Consider the following 13,121-nt stretch of genomic DNA (forward strand, 5'->3'; position numbering starts at 1 on the left):
GTTTAATGGGTGTCCACTCTCACCCACCGCTTCCTTGACTGGTTGAAGGTCGTTAGCCGAATGGGTAGGATAGGACTATAATTCTCATTAAAAGTATAATGATAATAATAAAGTAATTAAATTTTTTATTAAAATTCCCAATCTTAGTTACTTTAGGAAAATGTGAAATTGATGTTAATCCATGAAAATTGCACTTTACACATTCCCAAGTCGTTGATGGAGCGTGTGTGGTTAACCGACACATTAATAGACTAGTAAGGATGACAAAGGGTGGCTCGATGTTTATCATAAGATCAATGGAGCATGTGTGGTTAACTGACACATTGATTGGGTGATAAAGTCGAGAGTAACAAGCACAGTTTGCATGGTTATTCACACCTTGTTTGTGATCCTCGGTATCTCAGTCACAAATCTGAAGGGCATAATCGAGATCTAAACATGCCATTGAATTGTTCAATGAATCTCAAAGGATCTAGGAGTTTCAATCCAATCAAAACTTAATAATAATTTCGTTTTTTATGGTGGAAATTGGTAAATCGTCATTTACCTACCTTCAAATATTTTGCAAGTTGGATTATGGCATCCCTCTTCCAATTTGTAAAATATTGTGTTGGGTCCTAGCCTTAATATTTCATTTTGGTTGTTATATTAAGGACTCTTTATCTAATCCGAACTTTATCTTTCTTTCTTTTCAGATGTCTTCCACCACTGCTTCTGGCTCAAATCCTACTGGCTCCTTCTCTCTCACGAAACTTTGTGGGAGAGTCATCTTTTATGGTTCCAACTTTAATGATTGGATTAGGAACATCAGGATGGTCACTTGCTATGAGGACAAGGAATATGTCCTAGATAAGGAGCTTAAGGAAATCGATGAGTTTGCTGCTACTCCTGAGGAGATCGTGAGTTTAGGGCTCATGAGAAGGATGTCACCAAGGTGTCTTGTATCATGTTGGCCACCATGAAAGATGAACTCCAAAAGTCCTATGAGGACTTTTACCCTTTTGAGATGCACCAGGACTTGATGGAAAGATACCATCAGAGTGCTCGTAAAGAGAGGTATGAAATCATCTCTTCCATGATAAAAACTAGAATGAAGGATGGTGAACCCATCATGGGCCACTTGCAGAAAATGCAAAGGTTTGTGGACCGATTGCTAAAGTTGAATGTGAAATTCCCTAAGGAGCTGGCTATATATATCATTATACACTCCTTACCTCCATGTTATGATTAGTTCCGCATGACCTATCATATGAACACGGAGGAGGTTACACATAACAAACTTCAAGGGCTTTTGAGGACTGCTGAAAGTGGTCTCAAAGGTAAATCGGTTGTTAGTACTCCTATCACCGCCTTTGTTCTGGCAATTGGACAAAGGAAAGGGTAGAAGAGGAAGACTCCCTCCAAGAGCCGCAAGGGAAAGTCTATTGATGTATCCTCTTCAAGTGAGACCAAGGCTGGTTCTGCTGCTCCCTCTTCCATTCCTAAGGAAGCAGAGTGTTTCTACTATCACGAGAAAGAGCTCTGGAAGCGAAGCTGCCCCAAATACTTGCAGGATGTTAAAGATAGGAAGGTTAAGGCCACCCATGCATGTATTTATACTATTCTATCTAATAACTCATCACATTCTTGTTCTTGGGTCCTTGATACAGGTTGTGGAATTCACATTTGTTCTGATTTGCAGGGCCTAAAAAGAAGTAAGGATGTGGAGCACGGGAAGATAAACTTGATCATGGGGAATAGGAAGGTTTCACCTGTCACCAAGATTGGAGTTTACTCTTTATTGCTTAGTAGTGGGTTAGAGTTAGATTTGAATAATTGTTGCAACTCATATGAAATGGCAAGAAATGTCATTTCCTTTCATGGTTTGTACAAACAAGGTTTTAGTTTTTCATTTGATAATGAAATTGGTGCTAATAATGCTTATTATAATGGTGTTTTTTATTTTAAAGCATTACCTTGTAATGATGTATATGAAACTGTGAATGTTGTAGACAACTTAGGAAATAATGTGTTGCATATCGATTCTTCCAATGAATTGGATAAGGCATGCTTGTGGTAGTGTCGTCTTGGACATGTCAGCAAGAAGTGCATAGGCCAACTCCAAAAGGCTGGAGTTTTAGAATCATTCGACTTAAGGTCGAATGACACTTACGGATATTGCTTACTTGGAAAGATGACCAAGTCACCCTTCACTGGTACTTATGAAAGGGGTGAAGGTTTGTTGGATCTCATACACACCGATGTGTGGGGGCCCTTCAGAACCACCACAAGGGATGCTAACTGCTTCTATGTGACTTTTACTGATGATTACAGTAGACATAGTTATGTCTACTTAATCAAACATAAGTTAGAAACTTTTGAGAAATTCAAAGAGTTTAAATAAGAAGTGGAGAATCAGTTGGACATGAAGATAAAGATGCTCTGATCCGATCAGGGTGGTGAGTATCTTAGTATCGATTTTCTTGACTATATTAAGGAATGTGGAATTGTTTCACAGTTGACGCCACCTAGGACACCACAGCTTAATGGTGTGGCTGAGAGGCACAATCGAACCTTGTTGGACATGGTTCGTTCCATGATGAGTCGGACTTTGTTACCAATCTCATTTTGGGGGTATGCCTTGGAAACTGCCACCCATATCCTTAATCTAGTCCCTACCAAAAAGTTTGCCAAAACACCTCACGAGATGTGGACTGCGAAGGTTCCCACATTATACCAAATCAAGGTTTGGGGTTGCAAGGATTTCGTGAGAGACGATACTCACGACAAGCTCGAACCTCAGAGTGAGCAGTGTATTTTCATCGGCTACTCACAGAAATCCTCTGGTTATCTATTATACAGACCGAGTGACAATGTTGTCTTCGTTGCGAGGAGGGGAGTCTTTCGCGAGAGAGAGCTCATAGGACAAGGAGACAGTGGGAGGCAAATTGACCTTAAAGAACTTCGAGAGTCAAGCGGTGAACGAACCTCAAACACTAGCGGCCAACCTAAGGAGGAAACTCCTGTTGAGCCGATTGACAAGTATGTACCTCTGAGGCATTCCGGTAGAGGTAGTGTTCCACCTGAGTTTTATGGTTTCCATATTATTGCAGAAGGTGATACATGTATCAGTGATAGCACACTGGTAAATTTGGATTAACCTAAAAACTACAAGGAAGCCATGGCAGGCCCCGAGTCTACTAAATGGAAACGAGCTATGGATAGCGAGATTCAGTCCATGTGTGACAATCAAGTTTGGAACTTGGTTGATGTAACGCCCGTAGATCCGGGCTAGTCAATTTAGAGACGATAAGCATCAAAAATGACTTTTTTATGGAAGATTATTTAGAAGGATTAATATTAACCAAGTTGTAGTATATGTCACAAGGTTTCCGTGTATATAAAGAACGCCAAAATCCGAGTTATAACGAAGAAGTTATGACCTGTCGAAGTTTTGCGACAGAAGCGGCACGACCCAGCGCGACCCAGCGTGACGTAAATAGTGAATTTAAGGTAGATAGATATATATCCTTAGTGATCTAAATGAGAATTGAAGATCTCATCGATAGTAGTGCAACGACGGAAAGACGGACGGAAACGGAGTTCAGATGAAGGAGTTATGAATTTCGAACGGAGTTTTCCTGTCCCGGCCTACTAAAGACAATATATAAGTAATATATTAAAAATAAATTCATAATTAGCCAATGGAGTCTAAACGAGAGTTGTAGAGCATAATCTCACCTTCGCGTCGATATAAAGAACGTCGAAAACGGAGTTCGTATGCGAAAGTTATGAATTTCTGAAGTTCGGGGCGCGAAACCCCAAAACTGTCAGAGACCATGACGTGGCAAGCAGTGCCACGACGTGGCAAGTCCTCTGATACCTCCGGGAGTCCCCCAGATGCAACTTGCGATGACGCATGCAGTGACGACCAAGCCCACGACGTGGAAAAAGGTTGCCACGACGTGGCAAGGGCCAATTTTGCCCTATAAATAGATTTGAAGGGCCAACCGTTTAGGGTTGTTATTTTCTCTTCTCTCTCTCTCTCCCGTTTTACCTCGATTTGCGTGCAATAAATATTCCGAAGCCTCGGTATCAACCCTGAGACCCAAAGCAAGTCCCGAAGCACCGAAGATCCCGAGAAGAAAAGAGTTTCCGAGCTGAAGCTCTACACGCGAGAAGTCCGGTGTGTGAAGAGATCACAGTTTCACCGAAGGATACTACTTCTACAAGTCGTAGTGCTGCCCGATCATCTTCTGATCAGGTGAGTGTGTGGTCACTTTCTTCTAACACATAAATATTAAGTATTTGCTATGAAATACGTGCTATGTGTATAATATATTGTTGTTTATTTGAGATGATTGTGGAATGGATGAATTATATAAGTTTTAATGAGTTAAACTATATATGTATTTTGTATCTAAAAATATGTTGGGTAGAACATGAGTAGATGAGGTTGTTGGTAGGTGATAAAAGGTGGGTTGGACCATGAGATAAAAGGATAAAGAGATAAACTAGTTTTAGATCCGAGAGTATGGATCAGAGCAGAGGTTAGTTTTAGATCCAAGGGTATGGATCAGATCAAGAGGTTAGTTTTAGGTCCAGGAATATGGATTAGGTAATGAGGAAAATTTAAGATCCGGGAGTACGGATTATGTATTTTAGAACTACGTATTCATTCGATAAGGTATCATGTGTATAGTCCCTTTTAGGAATCGTGATTTTAAATACGAGTATTGATTATAATATGAAATATACATATGTATGTGAAGTATTTATCATTGCCCGGAATACGTGTTAGATATATTTGATAATATACAACGTGCGAATCAGGTATGGTTCAATATGTGTTAAGATGTGTATATATGATACTATTACTTAAAAACCTTGTGTTAAGTATACACTAGTTAGCGTTTCCTAAACGAAGATAGTATCAAAAAAATTGATTATAAACATTATAGGTTTGCCTAGTGATGGATTAAGACTTAAATGGGATGTTTAGTTCAATTAGGATTGGGATTTGGGTAGTATCTTATTAAGAGTACGTATGGGGTGAGATTGATGATCGGTGGAGTACGTCCTACGTACAGAAGTACATTTTATGTTCGAAGTATTTTTCAAAGCTCTGTGTCTTGGGTGCTGCTTGTGCCAAGGTAATATTATGTTCTCAGGTGCGATTGTTTCGCATACCAGAGTACTATAATGTGCAAGAAGTTCTATCTTGTACAAAGTCTTTTTGACAATTTTGTGTGTCGGTTACAGGAGCATACAAGAATACTCTATTCGTATTTCCCCATACTTTTATTTTGAGAGAGCTTTGAAGTCAGCGTTTCTTTTATGAAGTGATCGACCGAGCTTCATATGTCAGCATATTCTTTCACGAAGTAATTAAGGGAACTTCGTAGGCTACCTAATAAAGTGCGTTGGTAATAGATCACTGCTAGGTATGTCTGGTGTTATATTGTTGGGATAGGTAGAGTCTGGGGGTATAATACCTCATGATAGTCGGACCACACCTAGGCATTGTTATCTAGATAACTACCCCTGACTTAAAATGTCTTGTGGTTCTTTCTTTTGCGAATGGGGGTTCATGGTGAAACTTATTCCATTCCCCTCATTTGATGTCTTTATTGATCCTCGTTTGCTACCAGGGAATTTCCGAAGCAGCTTCGTCAGTTGTTATTCATATCGAATCCTTAGGCTAGATCTTGTAAGATCATTGTATAGGGTCAGTATGTGGGGATCGACGGGATGGGATATGTTGTTTTAGAAATATAATATGTGTTCATGATATCAGTGGTTTTGCAGGATCGAGATATACTTTATTATCACGTTGTTTGAATTAAGAGCTTTCATACTCTATGTTCCTTAGATAATTATGTAACAATGTAAATTTTCAAACAAATTTTTCATTTCAAAATAAAGTATTTTCATTCAAAACAAGGCATAAACATTCCAAGTGTCATGTCAGAATACAAATCATATGAATCCCAAGATCACAAAACATCTATCAGTGTGTCCAGATCACGTCGGCGCCTTCCCACAGTCCTCGCTAGTACCTGAAACACATACACAACAACTGTAAGCATAAATGCTTAGTGAGTTCCCCAAAATACAACTTACGCACATACGCCTTTCCAGGCCCTGACCTTCCGGTCCATGTGTCTCAGGGGACTTCCGTCCCTGCTGGGTAAACCTTCCGGTCCTACCCACGCCAACCTTACGGTCCACATTACACGCCTTCCGGCCCATAACATAATGCCTTCCGGCCCACATAAACATACATAGCACGCATAACAATTAACTTATCACATATAGCACATATATCACATATCATATCCGACCTTCCGGTCACACAGTCAAACCCTTCCGGGTACGGTATAGTGAGAAGACTCACCTCGTGAATATCGAAAGCTAGCAAATCCCGAAGTCACTCGTGCTCGATCCGCCGAGCTACAATCTCCCTATAACATCATACATCTCTTATTAACACTTTTATCTTCTAAGTTTGACTATCCCTAAGAAGTCAAACATAGGTCAACTCTGGTCAACGGTCAACTTGACCGGACTCGGCGAGTGCACAAGGGCAACTCGGCGAGTCTAGACGTATCCGCCGACTCCATAGGATTCCCTTCTTACTCGTCGAGTGCTTCCCCTGACTCGACGAGTTCCACCTGGGAGAGTCGCGGGGCCACCCCGACTCAACTCGCCAAGTCTCAAGAACAACTCGGCGAGTCCCAACTCGACTCAGACCACCTGTCGACTCTCTCTAACTCGTCCTGACCCACTGAGTCAACCCGTGACTCGACTGGATCACTCACTGTCCGATCCAAGGCAATCTTCAAGCTACTCGCCGAGTCTGCTCATCGGACTCGGCGAGTCCATGTCATGCAATTACTCAAACTCGCTTCTAAGGTCAGATCTGTTCCATCAATTCATAGATCTAGCCTTTCAAGACTGATTCACCACGTAAAGTCCCTATCTTGGTGTCCATAACACACCCCAAGGCTTATAATGAACATTTTGATCTAAAGCATAAAGGTTCCAACCCAAAACTTCCATTGATTCCTAAAAGCTTGGGCAAAGGGACACTCTGGACCTTTAGGGGTCCAGATCTATAGTCTAAATCTCTTAGGGGTCCAAGGGAGCACAAGATCTAGCCACAAAAGGGTTCAATAAACCCTAAATCAATGAAAACACCAACATAGAAGAGAATAGCTCGAAATATTACCCCAATAGAGATGCTCTGGACTCCAAATCCTTAGAAGATGGCTCCTCTTGCTTTCCCCTTGGCTGATTTCCTCTTTCCTTGCAAAATGACACCTCCAAGATCAATAATAGCCTCCTTCTATGCTCTAAACACTCACACTCGATTAGGGTTTCACTCAAGGGACTGGTGAGCACAAATGACGGCCATAAGGCCCTTTAAATAGGTCCCAAACCCGAGAAATTAGGGTTTCATTAAACAGCGCAGACTCGCCGAGTCCATATCCTGGACTCGCCGAGTCCAAACGAATCCCGCGTCCAGAATCGCGACCCTACTCGGCGAGTCTGAGCTCCAACTCGCCGAGTCCCCTCTCAAAACACAAAATAAACAAATCAATAAAGATACCTGGAATTCCGGGCTGTTACAAATTAGGTTCATTGGGTAATATTGGAACTAAATGTTCTTTAGGTGTTCTTAAACTAGGTGTCCATTAATTATTGTGAATTGCGGGTTCACCAGAGGTGATCCAAGAACCATGTCAACACTAGACTTTGTGCCAATTCCTTAGGGCAATCCTTAGGAATGAATGGAAGAAGGCTAATCGGTTCTTAGGATAAATATTTAAGAAATAAATGGAGATAAAGTGGGTGGATAGTTGGATTGATTATTTGATAATTAAATATAATAATTATATTATTGTGGGTTGAAAACCCTATATACTCACCAGGCTCCCAAGCCTGACCCACTCAGTTTAATTGTATCACAGGTATCGATACGAAGCTGCTTTGCACTGAGAGATTAAAGGAGATGTAAATCACTAGAGTAAATGAATGTATGTTCTGTTTATGCTTCTGTGTCTGTATCAGAACATGACATCCTGAGGTTTTATTATTTAATGAAAATACATTCTCTTTGAGAAATGTTTTGATAAGTTTTTATCATATCTTGTTTTGGGAACAAATTCCACAACTCTTTTAATCAAAGGATTACTCTGATTTTAAAATAAAGCATAAACAAACCGGTCTTTTCTGGCCGTGAAATTTGGGGATGTCACAGTTGACAATGTACTGGGTCATAAGACAGTCGGGTGCAAATGGATCTTCAAGAAGAAGACCGACATGGATGGGAAATTACACACATATAAGGCGCGACTGTTAGATAAGGGCATTACTCAAACTCTGAGAGTTGATTATGATGAGACCTTCTCTCCAGTAGCGAAGATTAAGTCTATTAGGGTTATGCTAGCCATTGCTGCATTTCATGACTACGAAATATGGCAAATGGATGTCAAAACCGCTTTCCATAATGGAAAGTTAGTTGAGGATGTTTACATTAGTCGCCCAGAGGGTTTTATCAGTGTAGAGTACCCCGATAGAGTGTCTAAGCTTGAGAAATCCATTTATGGATTGAAATAAGCATCTCGCAGATGGAGTCTTTGTTTTGATTAGAAAGTCAAAGAGTTTGGCGTTTCGAGAAGTGAGGATGAGTCTTGTGTATATGTCAAAGTTAGTAGGAGTACAGTTAGCTTTCTATTATTGTGTGTGGATGACATACTACTCATATGAAATCACATTCCAGCCTTGCAGGAGGTTAAGTCCTGGCTTGGGAAGTGTTTCAGGACCTTGGAGAAGCTGCTTACATCCTAGGGATAAGGATATTGAGAGACAGGAGTAAGAGACTAATCGTACTTAGTCAAATTACCTACTTGGATAAGGTGCTGAAAAGATTAAGCAAGCAAGATTCCAAGAAAGGTGACTTACCGATCCATAGCAATGCCAAACTGAGTAAAGCTTAGAGTTCGAGTACAAAGCCTGAGATAGCTGAGATGAGTCGAATACCATATTCTTCCGATGTTGGCTCGATCATGTATGTTATGACTTGTACTTGCCCTGATGTGGCCTTTTCTTTGAGCATGGTCGACATATATCAAGGGAATTCGGGCAAGGCTCACTGGACTGCGATAAAGAACATTCTCAAGTGCTTGCGGAGGACTAAGGACTGGGTCCTTACCCTGGGTGGGAGTGATGACTTGAGAGTGGTGAGGTATAGTGACGCTAGCTTTCAAATTGACAGGGATAATTTCCGCTCTCAGTTGGGTTGGGTCTTTGATGGGTTTTATACAAACAATCCTATATGTGCATGCAACCCTAGAGTTGGATCTATGTTTTCACTATTAGTTATACAACTTTATGAACACAAAAAGAAACATGGCATGCTACTACTATTTTCTAAATCCACATAAAAGAATATAATACATACCTTTTGTTATTATATAGTAATAACAACTAGTTCCTTGAATTTCCTTAGCTCTTGAAAGCAAGTACCACAAGTATAGTACCTCTAATGGCACACAAACACACTTTGGGTGAGAGGATGAATATGAGAGAGAGGAAGGAAGGCAAGAGGCTCTAAAATTCGACCTTAGTAGGGTTTCTCCAAGGGTTAGTCGAATTTAGTGCCTTAGGGTGCTATTTATACTTAAGGGCTAACTAGGGTTTCAAGGTGGAAACCCTAATCCCTTAGCTTAAGGCCTAAGCAAGTCCATGAACTCCTTTCCTTAAGCCCTTGGAAGAAAACTCCTAGATCCTTCTAGGATTTTCGTTCAAGCCTTAATAAAGGTGATCCAATAGCCCAAAGTCTCCACTATCAAATAATTACAAAACAGCCCCTATACTTTTAATTAATTCCTTTAATCCCGAAATTAATTCCTAATTAATTTCTGATTAAATACTAATTAATAATATGATTTCAAATTAATATATTATTCATATAATATATTAAAAAAATCATATTTATACCCCAATTTATTATTCTTAACAATAAACCAGCCTCTCTGCTCAACAATCATCCTGTCTGGTCACCAGTGTGAAGGTAACCCAAAATGACCATGCTCACAATCGGGTCAAGTACATACCAAAATAGTTATTGACTTAGACACTAATCTAACAGTCTTTACCCTGATTGGAGGAGCAATAACTTGGAAAAGTTCCAAGCAGGGGACAGTAGTTGATTCAACTTACGAATCAGAGTACATAGCAACAAGCAAGACGACAAAGGAGGCAATATGGTTAAAGAACTTCATTGGAGACCTTGGAGTTGTATCAGCTAAAAAGGAGCATATGGAGATTTTATGTGACCGTGAGAGTGCAGTTGCCTTAGCCAAGGAACCAATGGATCATGGCAGATCCAGGCACATCGACAGAAAATACCACTTCATTAGACATCGAATAGAAGAAGGACTCCTCGTGGCAAAGAGGGTATCATCAAATGAGAACCCAGCAGATCCCCTCACGAAGGGACTGAGTAGGGTTAAGCATTTATAGCATGCGAGGCACATTAGGTTGAAGGATGATATTAGCTTTAATGATTAGACAGCTTTCGAAAAAGGTAATAGTTAAAATGCAATTGACATTTGATGCTTAAACAAAAGGTGTTTTTTAGTATGGTACTGTCTTGTGTCAATCATTTACTATTGTTTCACTTTGCATGTTTTAACTTTCAGAATAGTTACATTATTCAAACTATCCACAGTCGATCATACGTTGGAAGTAGGTATTGAAGCAAGACTGTCATGAATTTGGCTTGTAAATTTGTCAGAATTGTGTTAGACATAACAAAGTTTGCTGCAACATTCACGAGTGCTCATAAGGTCTGAGTTTTGGATTAAACCCGCACTCACTTGTATCACTTCATGGAATTTATCTCGAGTGATCGTGAGACGATAATATCATATAAGTCTTCAAACCAATAGATATGAGTTATTGACTATGAGCATTGATAGTATGAAACCGCTTCAGTAACTAAAAGCTAAAAAACGTGCTATTGTGTACAATTTGATGAGTAGTTAGTACAAACATATGAGTCGAAGTTTATCTGTTCCTTTTAGTCCTTGGAGTATTAAAAGCGATATCTTGGGCCTCTCGATGATTTTGTTTTGACTTATGTGTCGGGCCCGTTTAGAACTAAATTGATGTGTTCGATTAAGTTCTATGTCAAACAAATCGGAGATCGATAAACAAACTGCTGGACAATAAGTATGACGTTGTTCCATGTATTTCTCCGGCTGATATCTTGAGAACAAAGGATTATATGATCACTTATCTAAAATGGAGCGTCTTAGTTCGATAGAGGCTTTTAAGAGCTACGATTGCTATTCGTTGAGAGGTGCTTGACCTGTCGCAGGGTTAACGCCGAGCACCAGCATCCGCATGGCAAGTTGCAGCCACTTGAGATTCCACAGTGGAAGTAGGAACAAATTTCTATGGGTTTTATCACCAAATTTCTGAGGACCGCGAGGGGTGTCGACGCAATTTGGGTGATCGTCGACCGACTGACGAAGAGCGCTAACTTTCTTGCTATCAGTGAGAGCTCTTCCGCTGAGAGACTGGCATAGTTGTATGTGAGGGAGGTGGTATCGCGGCATGGAGTGCCGATCTCGCTTGTGTCGGATCGAGATGTGCGTTTCACTTCCAGGTTCTGGAAGAAGTTCCATGAAGAGTTGGGCACGAGGCTTCATTTCAGTACCGCTTACCACCCACAGACGGACAATCAGAGTGAGCGAACAATTCAGACACTCGAGGACATGCTTTGAGCATGTTTGTTGGACTTCAGAGGGAGTTGGGACACGTATCTACCATTGGTTGAGTTTTCCTATAACAACAGCCACCATTCGAGTATTGGCATGCCTCCTTTTAAGTTGTTGTATGGGAGGAGGATTCGGACTCCCATCTACCGGGGAGAGGTAGGGCAGCGAGTGATGGGTAGCACCAAGATAGTGCTTCAGACGACAGAGCAAATATAGCAGGTCAGACAGAGATTGTTGACAGCTCAGAGTGGCCAGAAGAGTTATGCGGATAGGCGACGATCTGAGCTCGAGTTCCAGGTGGGAGACTTCATTCTCCTGAAGGTATCTCCTTGGAAAGGAGTGATCCGATTCAGGAAAAGGGGCAAGCTGGGACCCCGGTACATTGGTCCATTTTGGGTGACCGCGAGGGTGGACATAGTAGCGCATTGTTTGGAGCTACCTGCAGAGTTGAGCCAGATACATGATACCTTCCACATGTCTCAGTTGAGGAAGTGTATAGCCGACGAGTCGGCGGTGGTGCCGCGGGAGGATATTCAGGTGGAAGCGAGCCTGAATTATGTTGACAGACCGATCACGATCCGGGATCAAAAGGTCAAGGTTTTGAGGAACAAGGAGGTGCCCCTGGTTCAGGTACAATGGCAACATCGAAGAGGGTCCGAGCTGTCTTGGGAGACGTAGTTGGAGATGTGGGAGCAGCATCCATAGTTGTTTGCAGAGCGAGACTTCGAGGGCGAAGTATAATTCTAGTGGGTGAGGGGGGGGGGGGGGAATTGTAACATCCGTATTCCCAGGTATTTTATTTTAACCTTTTATTTTGAGTTAAATAGAGGGAATCGACGAGTTGACGCCAAGACTTGTCGAGTAGGATCGCGATTCGCAGACTGGATTAATGAATGAACTCGACGAGTTGGCTAGGTGACTCGACGAGTCTGTGCTGGCCGCATAAACCCTAAATCTTGGGGCTTGTGCCCTATTTAAAGGCCTTTATGGCATTCATTTGCGGCCACTACACCCCTAAGAAACCCTAGAGAGCAGAGAGAAAGCTTGTAGAGCAAAAGAAGGGCTAATTCATTATTCTTTGGTGTGTTTTAGCAAAGGGAGGAAGGATTTCAAGCTAGGCTGACTTGTGGGACTCAAATCTTCCGTCATTTCGTTCAGAGTTGTTGTAGGAGGTAAGGATTCATGTTTATCTTCATTTGAGTAATAGATTTCATGGATCTAAGGTTTCTTCTCTTCACTTTTGGTAAGAGATCTAGTGTGTGTAATGTCCCCTTGTGACAATATTATCAGATTTGGACCTTGAGAGGTCCAGAGAGTCCCTATTCTTCAGCTTACTGCAATCCTTTATGA

Source organism: Lactuca serriola, chromosome 7 (genome assembly GCF_051521515.1).
Source record: "Lactuca serriola cultivar US96UC23 chromosome 7, Lser_US96UC23_V15, whole genome shotgun sequence".
Classification (NCBI taxonomy): domain Eukaryota; kingdom Viridiplantae; phylum Streptophyta; class Magnoliopsida; order Asterales; family Asteraceae; genus Lactuca; species Lactuca serriola.